Source organism: Lycorma delicatula, chromosome 1 (genome assembly GCF_047948215.1).
Source record: "Lycorma delicatula isolate Av1 chromosome 1, ASM4794821v1, whole genome shotgun sequence".
NCBI classification, from domain to species: domain Eukaryota; kingdom Metazoa; phylum Arthropoda; class Insecta; order Hemiptera; family Fulgoridae; genus Lycorma; species Lycorma delicatula.
This window is the reverse complement of record NC_134455.1, coordinates 250,742,182-250,756,475: the sequence shown is the minus strand read 5'-3', so window position 1 is coordinate 250,756,475 and position 14,294 is coordinate 250,742,182. Positions and strand designations below refer to the sequence as shown.

General features: G+C 31.9%; 1 protein-coding gene across 2 annotated transcripts in view; it reads left to right on the top strand.

The window, feature by feature from the left end:
* oys (lysophospholipid acyltransferase 6) overlaps nucleotides 1-14,294 on the top strand; it is a 103,955-nt gene that overhangs the window by 14,708 nt on the left and 74,953 nt on the right. The window contains exon 2 of one of the 2 annotated variants that reach the window (XM_075375562.1): nucleotides 10,137-10,196. The exons of the other annotated variant lie outside the window; for it this stretch is intronic. The gene's annotated coding sequence lies outside the window, so the exon portion shown is untranslated. The remainder of the gene's footprint in view (nucleotides 1-10,136; nucleotides 10,197-14,294) is intronic. 2 annotated transcript variants of the gene reach the window in all.

Genomic DNA, 14,294 nt, shown 5'->3' with positions numbered 1-14,294 from the left:
CGGTTGAGTTTAAGATATTTTCATTAGGCCCTTGCATACTTGAATTGATGTTGTTAAATAACAAAAATGTCTGATAAGTAAGCCAGTTTAGTGCACCATATTTTATCTTCCAACAGTTTTACAAATTCATGATTTTTATTTTGTTCAAAAAAAATTTTCATTTCATCTTTTAATTTCAGAACACGAGATAAAACTTTTCCTCTGGACAACCATCTTACTTCTGTATGGAGTAATAAAGATTCGTACTTGGCTTCCATTGCTTGGCATAATTCTTTAAATAATCTACTTTTTAATGGTCTAGATTTGATATAATTAACTATTTTTACACATTGTTCCAGAACTATTTTTAAATCTGATGGCAAAAATTTTGTTACAAGTGTTTCTCGATGCAAAAAACAATGGGTAACTAATATATTTTCATTTAATTCTTTAACATGTGCAACAAATCCTTTTATATGTCCAGTCATAGCTGGAGCACCATCTATGCAAATTCCAATACATGTCTTCAAAGAAACTTTAATTTCTTCTAAATATGAATTGATTACATTAAAAATATGTTTACCAGTTGTAAAATCAGATAACTCTCGACAACATAAAAATTGATTAATAATATCATTTTCGTGAATAAACCTAACAAATGCAATTAATTGAGAATTTCCTGTAATATCGGTTGTTTCATCTATTTGTATAGCAAAATTCGAATTTGCAAGAGTTTTTGCAGTATTCTGCTCAATATTTTCAGACAAGTCTTTTATCCTGCGATGTATTGTATCATTTCAAAGGGGTATTTTGAAAATTTCAATATCAGCAGATCCACCAATCATTGTTTTAACAATTTTACGACACGCAGGTAATATAATTTCTTCTGCCAAATTATGAGGCTTTAATTTTACTGCAATCAATTCAGCGATTTCATAAGAAGCGACTTGAGCCTTTTCAGACACACATAATTGTTTTTAAAAATTTCTTCCTTGCTTAAGTTTTGATGATAAATAACTTTCAAAGTAGCTTTTCTCTTTTGTTGAAAGCGAAGGATGGTTAGTCACCAAGTGACGTTGAAGTTTGCTAGGAACCATAGCACTGTTTGATAATTTAAAACCACATATTACACACTCGGGAACAACTATGTCATTTTCCATTGACGAGGTAAATCCAAATTTTAAAAAATCATCATTATATTTCCGAGGGACAACGTACTTTTTTGAGAAAGGTGTATATTTACTTGTTTCGGGGGTTGGTTCATTAACTTGGTCGTGAACGTCATCATTATCTCTATTTTCATCATTACACTTTTTTCTTTTTATCCATTTGCCCATTTTTAGAAGGGTCTGAAAAAATAAAAAAAAATATTGTCGAAAAATGAAAAAAAAATGGTTCAAATATAACATTTGAATTTATAATTATCAAAATTATGCAATAACTTGTAATTTATGAATATGGAAAATTTAACCTTTCTGAAATTGTATAACTTTCACTCAAATACAATTTTCCGTAAATAAAAATTAAATTTTATGTGAATAAATGCGGACACTGTATGCGTGCAGCAATTCAGCACATAAGCTCGGGATTTTTTGAGAGATGTGTACACAGAGAACGTATTCAATCACAGTAGTATTTCGTAGAGTGCGATAAAAACAAAAAGGAAACGTTGTAAATCAATGGATATGTGTACTGCAAAGTTAATAAGTTTACAAATTTATAATTTGAAACTATATGCAAATTAATTAATAATAAACCGAATAATCACGTTTGCTAATTTTAACGAAATAAAAGGTGCAGTAACTACTATGCAACACCTTGTAAATTCCAACTATCACTAAAACAACACGTTTATACGCAGAAATGACAAGCGTGCGCCAACTGAAGACAATTCCTATTGCTATGCATGCCACTTCATCACAATTCGGCACTAAGAAAAAACGCCTTGCAAAGTAAATAATAAAATAATTTTTTTTTGTGGATTTAAATATATATTCATGTTAAATATATTTTTATTTTTTTTAAATAATTTTTTAATATTAACATTATTATATATTTACAAAATTTGGCGGCACACTTTTAAAATTTGGCGGCACACAAAAGTGCCGCGGCACAGGGGTTGAGAATCACTGGTCTAAACCACTAAACTACGCAACCCGACCTGAGTGAGCAAAAATACTAAATCAATAGGCTTGAAAAGATTCAAACCCGTAACTCCTTAGACCCAATCCCTCCACCCATAATTACTCTAGTACTAAATTTTAAATATTGTGATTCGTTCAACCTTTGGAAAAAAAAAATCATTCAACAGAAGAAAAAGTTCAAGCTCTCTTGCTCCCTCGGCTCTCTCTTCCTGACCTCCCACCAGCCTGTTAAATTAATAAAAATTAAATGAGATATCTGAATCTCTTTTCTTTTTCGAAATCTGCTAGGGAAAATTAAAAAAAAATCATGTAAAAGTGATTCACGTCTTTTGCTACTAGAACATCTCATCTCATTACTCCCCAAATTAAAAAATACCTTGACGTATAACTAATATTCTTGCTGAAAATTAATAAAATCACTAATAATATTAAATTGCTAATTATTCTTGCCGAGGTTTTCCCGAAAATTGTGCTATTAAAAGATTAAATTACACAATGATTTACAACACTTGTACAAACAGGTCTTATATTCCCAGCATCTCTAAATTAACAGAAAGTAAAGTATTGATATTCGAAGATTTTTGCAGAATCTTTCTTCCTTAGAAAAAAAAATACAGTAGATAATCAGGCCCAAAGATTTCATGTCATCCCCTCTCACTTAAAAGAAAATGAAATATTGCGATATCAGAATTATTATTTTTTTAAAAATATGTTCTTGCATTAGGGGGAAAACGGGATCTTAGAGGTTTTAACACTTACCTCATAAAAGATTTTAACAGACTTCTTCTTTATATTCCATCTTTTATAGAAGGACGACTACCACCAACCTGGCAATCACTACTTCATTAACTGCGGTTATTAAGTAATTGTGTGGTTGAACAATAAACTATGCACTTTGACGGCCTCCTAGCCTCTTTCAAGTAACAAAAATTAAAATATGGTATTTGGAATGTTTTTTTCCAGAAAAAAAATATACGTTAACAAGAAGATGAAGCTTTCATGCCCCTTATCGATTCTAGCCCCTAGCACCGTCAATTAATTCTTGAATTATTGTTATTCCTACAGTCTTTCATTTCAGAATATGTTTTATCGGAAAAGAAATTAAAATACTCCACGGTCTTCAACAGTTTCAGACTCACTTGCTCCCAACTAACAGCTCACCTGTAACCACCAGCTCCTTAATGTACAAAAATGATTATTGTGATATCCAAGCCGTTCTTTTCCAAAGTGTGTTCTTTCAAAAAATATTCTTAAACTGTATAGAAGAAGAGCTTTAGTTAGGTCTTTTAGTTTCTCAAAGGTCTCATGTTCCTAGCCCTTTCATATAATAATTGAAATTAGTGATATTCAAACTGGTTTCTTATCTTTTACATGTATCATACCTTTTTAGAGCACGTTAAAAAATAGATTGAAGAAAGGTAGTCCTTCCTGTTCTCTTAAGTGTTCATGCGTTAGCCCCCTTGAATAACAAATATTGCAATATTAGGATAACGTGTTCTTTCTTTTATAAAAATGTATTATTATGAACACATAAAAACAAAATATTTTCTTGTCCAAGAAATCCACCCCTCCTTACTTCCAAGGAATCTAGCTGCTTGTAATTCAGAATTGAAAACTTCGGACTATTCAATCGTTTATTTTTCGAAGTTCCATGTATCTAGGCGGATAGTAAAAGCTTTATGATATCGAAAGTCTAAACGGTGTTGACTGCTCATGTACTCGTTAAGTTCCTTCATTAACAAAAGAAGTAATTTTTTGCTATTCAAACATTACTTACAACATACGCCGTTTTTCAAGGACATAAACGCTCAGTGATATTGAAGCGGTCAGGAATCCTTCGCCAACCGGAGACTTCAGTTAATTAGGATGAGGATTAATTATTTTCCGCCTTCAAATTATGAAAAAAAAATTTTATTATTCTGTTTCTTCTTTTCCAAGATTTCTATTTTATAAAAAACCTAATCGTGTAAATCATGTGTAGGCCCTCCTTGCTCCCGTTTCCCACCCGATACTCTTCATTAATAAAGAATAATGGACCTTGAAATTAACATTTATTTAATAGTAATAAAAATCTACTCGTAAAGTAAATCTTTTATGTATGAATTCCCATCATGTAGGTGTATTATAAAAAACCTGATATAAAGAACCTATTAAGACTAGTATTGCACTATTTCTATTCGTTAATTTTTTCTTATCAAATGATACTGCAGATGTTTTAGGCACGGTAAGCTAATCGTAAGTCGTGATTGAAATATCGTTCTACATAAAATATTATTAGGAATGGCATTCGCCGTGTTAACTAATTTCACATGGTCCGTCCTGCACATAATAAAAAATTCAAAATTATATATTTTTTTGTCTTTTGGCTTTCTAAATATTTCTGGAAACAACAAATTCTGTTTCTATTTGCACTTTTGTACTAAGATCGTTAGTTACTTGCTTTTATGGTTCTAAGACAACACCCGGATGAATCCAAATTCTCCTACAAGGAATTACTTTAAGAAAATATCTGATGTGGACACCACATGACTTCCTTGTACACCTATTAAATTACATATACACACTTTTTGCTGCACTTCATTTAAACTTATTTGATTTGATAGTGAGATACGATCCTCAAGTTCTTTTATAAAGTGGACAGTTACAAAATTGCTAAAATATTAGTTATTAACTTCAAATGTTTATACAATTATTAATTCAACAATCTTATCTGAAATATTAGGATAGAGCAAAAGTTCCGGTTTATTACTGTTTAAATAAATGTAAGTCTGAAATAAATTGCCCTAAAAATTTCCTAAGCATTTTATATTAGTTTATATAATAATTTTGTGTTTCACGTCGCTGAAGTAGATGTGGTGTAAGTGAGAAAATGTCGGATCCGTAACTATGCACACACATCGGTTCGAATCAAACTTCATATAAATATATATTTTTAATTTTTTTTTTTAATTTAAGTACATTGATTTATTAATAATTATTAACCTGTGATTATAAAAATTTTTGAATTAAAATGAAAAGTATATAATATTTTATTTTACTAATAACTTTTTTTAAATATTATTTTCTGTATTGTTATTATTGAATTATTATTTATTGTTAATTTTTTTTTATAATCAGAGGTTAAAATTATTAATAAATCAATATATTTAAATAAAAAAAAAAAAAAAAAAAATATGTGTATGAAGTCGGATTTGAACCGATGTGCCTTTCCCTTGTAAGATCCAAATATTTCATTAATTAAACATTTATTTGGCTGTAACTCTGGAACCAATGAAAATAAGTACTACTTAGGATATATCGTTGAAAAGCTCTCAACGAGGGCTTATTATTGCAGTTAAGAAAAAGCCCAAAATCATTTTGAAAATGTTTCAAAATTTAAACCACGTTTTATTTAGAGGTCTGACTACACATTTTTGGCCCAGTCGATGGCAATCAGAAGGGGAAGTGCTGAACTAGATGTTACAACAGTCCTAAATCAAAAATTTCAACATTCTACCGCTAATCGTTTTTGAGTTATGCGAGATACATACGTATGTACGTACAGACGTCACGCCGAAATTGGTCAAAATGGATTTCAGAGATGGTCAAAATGGATATTTTCATTGAAATTTGGAAACCGAAAATTTAAAAAAAAAAAAAAAGAAACAGAGATAAGACAATGTGCAAACTAATAATTTTCTTGGTTAGGTTATTGTAATCTCCCCTCTGGCGAAAAATATTCATTCGCGTTTCTAATTACGAATAATAATTATTCCGCTATATTATAATCGTTTTCCATTATGTTTTCGTATTATCTTGTAAAAGTGATAACAAACATTTCAGTTTTTAAAAACAGTTATTCCTGATTGAAATAGTTGTTTCTAGAAAAAAATTTGCGATACCTGGAAAACCATCAGTCAAAAAAACGGCAAAATTTGTGGAGGATAATAAACGATTAGGTGCTGAACAAGGTAATGGGCATATTTTTAGAATTCTTTTGCTTGTTCCATACGTTTTAAACTCGTTAAGAAAATGTTAGATATTTTTTTTTTAAACTTAATTTCAGTAAAGAAGTGAAAGTCTCTAAGTTGATAAAAAGATGATTGGGGAGTAGAATAAGACCACCTTCCTCGACCTTTTACGATTATTTAGTTTTAGTTCATGTCGTTTTACTCAGTGTAATGGGTATACCCCACCAAGTAAAATTATGTTGACTCATGTGCAAAAGTACGTAAGTGATGCTGTTCTGTTCAATGAACAGCTCGGCAAACTGTTTGTAAGACATGTTGCAAGTCTCTATCCGGATTTGTCGGTCCAAGTTTGGTAGACATTCTCTGCATTAATATAGGAATTATATTGAATAATTACTCTCAGTACATGTTGAGAAAAATGAGCTCTCAAAAAAAAAGCTACAGGCTAACCGTCCAATTAGAAAAAAATAAATTGGTTTAGTTACTGTTTAAACCCCAAATTATCATTGAAAAAAATTACATTTTTATTAAATAATTTATAATAAATGTAAATATATAAATGATTAGTCCCAATTTTTTTCGTTGAAAAATATAATTTTTGTCGTTTTTGTTAGTATATTATGATTCTTTTCCAACAAAACCCTACAATGACTGGCGTTGCTGCAAGGTGGGCGATAAATATAATTAATTTATGATCTCAATTTCAGTCAAAAGTATATTCGTAAATTATCTTACAGCCCTAATTAATTTTTATAAATTTTAAATAATTATTAACTTTTTTTTAAAGGTATACCTGTACCGGTGTTATTATTAATTTAAAGGCTTCTCTAAATTTCCTTTAGCTAGCTGCCTGTTGTGCGAATTCGCATGTTGGAACGTTTGTCGACAGTGCACTTAGTCCATATTTGTCTATACCTAGTCGCCTTTAGATTTGACTTTCATTTTTTAAAGCTGCTTAGTTATTATTCATAACCTGAAGTAAATTACCTTGTTAGCCTAAGTATATTTGATCGTCTTCAGTTGTAATTTAGTAATAATTTATTTATTTAATCGTTCAGCAATTTAGTGTGTAGTTGACGTAGTCGCTGTTCAGTAACGGTTACATTACAAATAAACTAACAAAATACCTATATATTATGTGAGATAATCTCATAAAAAAAGAAGTATAACAGATCTAATGGTATTACACAGTGGGTAATAGCTACTCATTCAGCTATATTCATATTTGAATCTTGTTTTTTTTAAACTGTTTTTATCAGTGTTTGCTATTGCTGATGTACAATTGCGGGTTTGTAATTCGAGAGGCAAGAGTCGTATTATATTTAGTTAATGATATGTTTTGAAGGAAGTAGTATTCATTCGTATTTTAAAATGAAAACCAACGAAACAACAGTGAATTAATGAATTGTTCTAAATCATTTCATCATTTTAAGAAACCCTTTTTAAGTCTGGTTTTGATATGTGTTCATCGATTATTTATTGTTGAAAATTGTATAGGTTATATTTAAATTTGGGTAATTATGTTTTAAAAAAGTATCTTTTGAAGGAATTAGTATGACAAGTATCAGGAATTTACGAAGTAGGAGTTAGGTGATGTTTGGCGACGGTGAAACATTCCATTTAGTGATTGTATAATTTTTGTTCTTTCCTTAATAAATAAAGTATCTTTTAAATTGTTTTGAATTTTAAGCGTTTACTGAGTGGTTCCGAATTTTAAATGTGCATTGTCAGTTATATTGTAAGTGGTGTTCTGTAATTTAAAATTTTTTGCACATTTTGCCCGTATTGATTTTCAGTCGAAAGACTGGGATATCCCAATCTTTCATACAGTTCTGATTCGTGCAAAGCACTCGAGGTACAAGATAGACCGCAGATAGAGGTTACGTCAATTTTTTTTTTGTCTTCAGTCATTTGACTGGTTTGATGTAGCTCTCCAAGATTCCCTATCTAGTGCTAGTCGTTTCATTTCAGTATACCCTCTATATCCTACATCCCTAACAATTTGTTTTACATATTCCAAACGTGGCCTGCCTACACAATTTTTCCCTTCTACCTGTCCTTCCAATATTAAAGCGACTATTCCAGGATGCCTTAGTATGTGGCCTATAAGTCTGTTTCTTCTTTTAACTATATTTTTCCAAATGCTTCTTTCTTCATCTATTTGCCGCAATACCTCTTCATTTGTCACTTTATCCACCCATCTGATTTTTAACATTCTCCTATAGCACCACATTTCAAAAGCTTCTAATCTTTTCTTCTCAGATACAACGATTGTCCAAGTTTCACTTCCATATAAAGCGACACTCCAAACGTACACTTTCAAAAATCTTTTCCTGACATTTAAATTAATTTTTGATGTAAACAAATTATATTTCTTACTGAAGGCTCGTTTAGCTTGTGCTATTCGGCATTTTATATCGCTCCTGCTTCGTCCATCTTTAGTAATTCTACTTCCCAAATAACAAAATTCTTCTACCTCCATAATCTTTTCTCCTCTTATTTTCACATTCAGTGGTCCATCTTTGATATTTCTACTACATTTCATTACTTTTGTTTTGTTCTTGTTTATTTTCATACGATAGTTCTTGCGTAGGACTTCATCTATGCCGTTCATTGTTTCTTCTAAATCCTTTTTACTCTCGGCTAGAATTACTATATCATCAGCAAATCGTAGCATCTTTATCTTTTCACCTTGTACTGTTACTCCGAATCTAAATTGTTCTTTAATGTCATTAACTGCTAGTTCCATGTAAAGATTAAAAAGTAACGGAGATAGGGAACATCCTTGTCGGACTCCCTTTCTTATTACGGCTTCTTTCTTATGTTCTTCAATTGTTACTGTTGCTGTTTGGTTCCTGTACATGTTAGCAATTGTTCTTCTATCTCTGTATTTGAACCCTAATTTTGTTAAAATGCTGAACATTTTATTCCAGTCTACGTTATCGAATGCCTTTTCTAGGTCTATAAACACCAAGTATGTTGGTTTGTTTTACTTTAATCTTCCTTCTACTATTAATCTGAGGCCTAAAATTGCTTCCCTTGTCCCTATACTTTTCCTGAAACCAAATTGGTCTTCTCCTAACACTAACTCCACTCTCCTCTCAATTCTTCTGTATAGAATTCTTGTTAAGATTTTTGATGCATGACTAGTTAAACTAATTGTTCTGTATTCTTCACATTTATCTGCCCCTGCTTTCTTTGGTATCATTACTATAACACTTTTTTTGAAGTCTGACGGAAATTCCCCTTTTTCATAAATATTACACACCAGTTAGTATAATCTATCAATCGCATATGGCGATGATTAATATTATATAGGTATATGTTAGTAGTTATACTATGGTATAACTACTAACATATACCTACATATAAAAAAATAATTCAAACTGTGTATGCCTTACCTCTTGAAAAGATTACCAAAAGTGAAATTTCACAGTTTTTCATGTTCTTTCTCATAGAAAGAAGGGAGATAGGTAAATAAATCACAATATAAATGACGTGTGTAGTCAATTATATTTTCTATACTCTGTCCGTTGCCTTATCGTACTGATGTGCTACATCGCAGCACAGTAAAGACGCCAGGAAGATCGCTTCCCTCCTTACTTTCTTTATTAGCTTGACACGGGATGATTATTATTCTTGAAAATTAAAATATGCTATACATTATTCTTGGTAATGAGAGGGCAAATTCTGCTGCGAAAGATGCGTGGAATTCTCGTCGTGAGGAAGTGGTCCTCCGCCGGTTACGGTTGGGGCATACGAGGATCACACACGAATATCTAATGTCAGGAGACCCACCCCTGTGCACACGATGCAACTGCCGCATGACTGTGCACCACATTCTCGTGGACTGCGTATGTTATGCGGCGTTGCGTCGTCAGTTTAATATACCCAGCAGCATTCGTGATGTCTTGGGCAATGATGATGGCAGGGTTTCGGAGCGAATGTTTCTCTTTTTTCATGGTATTGGGTTACTGCAAAGGATTTAATATACTTATATATGTTTTTCTGTAAGGAGAATTTTTTAATAATTTTAACATTTATTTTCGATTTGATTTTTTAGTTCTATGTGTTTGATTTTACTATCCGGGGTGGGGATTTTTGCACAACCCATCAGAGTTAGGTAAGTTTTTATACTTTCTTTATTCTATTATTTTATCTTTATTATTTTATCAACTTTGCCTGTGATATTAGTTTTTGGCTTTATTTTGCCTTCTTGGCTTGTTTTAGTAAATTTTTATTATATGATTAATATTACGTTTACACCTTGTATAGCTTATTATTTTGAAGTTATATTACCCTTTTAATAATAACTACCGGGCGATGATAACACCCAAGCGCTTTTCGCCCACAAACAACCAAAAAAGAAAAAAAGATATATACATTGGAATGATATGTTTCGCTTGTCAGGTCGCCTACAGCCATTATTTGGTTGTGGCACCTGACAGACATCAATGAATGAAGAAAAATTTTAGATTGCCGATTAATATTTGCTACGTGGCAACATTATAATATCTCTGGTTTCGTTGTGTTTTGTTATAGGTACACATCTTACTTCCGTTCAAAAATCGCCAGTTGTTAAATCCTTTGACTTAAAAATAATAAACGATACGTGTTTAATGATTTAATCTTTGAATGCGGATGAGAATTTAATTTTCTAAATCGGAGAACCCCGGTTAATATCTCGCATTTTATTTTAAAAGCTTCTTCTGTCGAAGATTGATGGGGAAAGGTAACCGTCAAAGAATGCGGAGATTGATAATCTTGTTTAAAAGAGGCTACTTTCGATATTAATAGCTCTGAATTGCTATTCTATTAAAATTGTATTTACGGTTTATTTAGGTTGTTGTGGGCATAATTCCTCTAATGGTGCGGTAATTTGAATTAGTAGACTAATTTTACATCAGAATCTTCTTTTATTTTTTAGGTTTCTATAATTTTGATTTTATAGTTTTGTCTGGAACCTTTTGTAACGTTTTCATATTATTCTAAAACGTCGTGAAGTGTGGGTAAATAATCCTTTCCCTGAAAGTTTATGGGTATAACTTAGATTAATCCAGGTATTTTGAAACGCCTATCCTATTATTCAGAATCTCTGCTTCTAAGAGACCAAACATATTGATTTTGTCTTGTTACATACGTCATATAACTATTCACAAAAAGGTGTACATAAATTCCTTCTTTGTAAAAAACCATTCCTCTTATTATTTAACGGAACGTCTTAAAAGAGCCCCTACTGTGGTGACTTACGTTTTGGCTCTAAGTGTTGCAGACATTTGTAATAAAATGAGCCCCGTTTAAGAAATTATGAACTATTAAATTATGGCTTATTTGTTGACTTTTAAATTTAAATCAACAATGGCTTGTTTTGATGTTAGTATTTAATGATTTACTTATTTTGCCTAACAATGAACTATTTCGGATAATTTGATCGAGGCTAGAACCGAGTGGCTGTTCCCTTAGCAGTTTCTAGTATCGTGTGAAGTTTAGTAAACTTTCATTTCTTAAGCAAATAAATGTACGTATTGTGACAACTTAAGTACATTAATTCTGTCAGTTTTATATTACCCAGAATATGTGAAGAGCTCTGTATCTCGATTGGTGCCGCTTTAACGAGAACCAGTGGCGGCTCGCGTATAGGCACTGTGGAACTGCAGCACCCCTATTTACACTTGATATTATTGATAACATTTAATATAACGAATCCTTTTTTCTTTAATTCTTTCTTTATACTTGTACAATATATAATCCTTAAGCTTAATGTCAGCAGCCATCCCCAGTTTATGGAAAAGATACAAAAATTTTTGTTTGGAACTGTGCGCTCACAGTTTCAACGGCGTGATGTTTGGCTGTTGTGCGCATGCGCACATAGGAAGCTGCACGCGAGGCTGCGAGAAAGAGAGAGCACTGCCGTTCCCGCAGTGTCGACTCTGGCGTGCTGGTGGAAAATATTTTTTTTTACTCCGCGTGTGTATTGGACGTTCCTTGTTGGTTCCCTTTTTTATTTTAGTCGGTGGAAGGATTATAAAAGTGGTTAAGTGATTTTTTCCGTAGTGATCAGAAGATTGCGGAAAGCACGGGTTTTTTGATTGCCAGATCTGTCCAAAACCACGCTGGAAGGACGAAAGAGAAGGTAATTAGTAAAAACCAATTATGTATTTGTTTCTGTGTACATAGAAATTGAAATTAAACATCGTTGGACTACAGTGTTTTTGTGGACATTTTATTAAGTAATCTAATAACTTTAAAAAGTACTCTCTGTATTGACATTTTATTATTTATTCGGTTAAATCGAATACGGGTTTTAAGTACAATGTGCTTAAAAACCGTGTACCACATTCTTGAATGTGATAAAGTGTAGAATTAGATTATTATACTGCTTTCAGATATTCTATTTGATTCATTTTTTCAGTCCTTTTATTTTACAGAAAACTTTAACCGTGGCCTTGAAAAGGCCCAGAAAAAACTTTCTAGAGCAGTACCCTCACTAATATTAGCTACGAGTCGCCACTAACTAGAATTAATTGCTTTTGTATAATATTTCTTCGCTTTCATTTGAATAATACTTGCACCTTTGAATTAAGAAGAGCGTGGCTGAAGTTGCAACTGCATCACTTAGCTCGGGTATTGCATACAAAAAGAGCAATGAAAGCACTGACCTGCAGTAGAAGTATGCTTTATTTATTTATTATTTTTTTATTCCGGACGTGATATTTTTCCTATGTATCCGATTCATTGTGTCAATTCTATTTTCTAGAACGGCCGAGCGGCATAAGAAGTGTTCGTTGAAATAACGTATCCGTATTCTGAAACTAAGACGTGAAAGAGAATGTGGGAATGTGGAGGTAAATCGTGGCATTTAGCTAATAACCGACGCTTTATATACTTGATTTTTTTTTTACTGTTAATTACATGTAATTTGTGAATGTCAGTAGTTGCTACTTATTATTATTGTTATTATTATCATTATAAATGCTTACAAATTCAAATCTTATGAAACTAAGCGATATAATAAGATTTCTGAACATTTTCGTTATTAGTGGGATAACCGAATGATAATTTATTGTGGAATAGAATTGACTTGTCATAAAGTAAAACCTGCAGTTATATTTCATTTGAAGGTTGTAGACAATTTATATTTTCTGCTGTAAATAAAATTCTCTCCATCTTAATTGGCCTACATTTTTCAAGGTCGATTACGCTTTGACCGTGGCCGTGTTCATTTTACCCTTCGCTGATTTGTTCGCAATATTAATTACGAGTTATTATTTAATTTGCCATTAAAAAATATCGGAGTGTATGAGCTTTAAAACCGACACACACACACACACACAAATTAACCGCGCACGCACGCGGTTCATTTGTGTGTGTGTTACATTGTACATGTGATAATTGGTCTGTGTCTATTGCTTTAAAATTGCACCAGATTTTCAGTTTTTTCTATTAAAAATATAATTTTTATTTAAATTCGGTAAATTTAATGTCATTCTTTTGCAGTTAAGTTGCTATTATGAAGTGATCAGTTTATTTTGGTGTACCAAAATTGATCAAGAAGGGGCATCCTTAAATTCTACAATTTTTAATTTTAGTGACCGCATTGGATTAGATCTGGTCGATACGTGTTTAATTTCCTGTTGAATCTTACAAGTCAGATAATGTGGTTTTTGTTATACTGCTGGTTCTCCCACCTGCAATATTCAATTTCTGTAAAATAATTTTTATGAAAATTTCTGCTGAGGAGCCATGCGTCTACTATATCATGCCGTGCCATCTGTATTAGTGATTTATTATTTAAATAGCATTAAATAACTGGGGTGCTACGTCATTGCCATAACATGTTGTTTTATCTTGCACTTACCAGTACCGCCTTTGGAAGTTACAACTGGTCGCAGGAAGTCATCTGCACATCGCCTTGAACATTTATGCCCCACTGAAATACTAGAACTGAGGCCTTGTGTTAGTAAACAATCATTATTTATATCTTGCCCGTTGTGGTTGGTGTATGATGTTTTATTTACCTATGGATTTTTACATAGCATAGCGGTTGCATAGATATTGGTGGTTTTCAGTTTTTGCATTAGGCTATCTGTTTTTGTTTTAAAACTCTTTAATAATAAAATATATTCTTGTTTTTGCTTGATATCGTCACATAAGCTCGAAACTTTTGCATGGGATATGGGAATGGAATTGGAATTTTGTAGTGTATGAAAAATGCCTGACC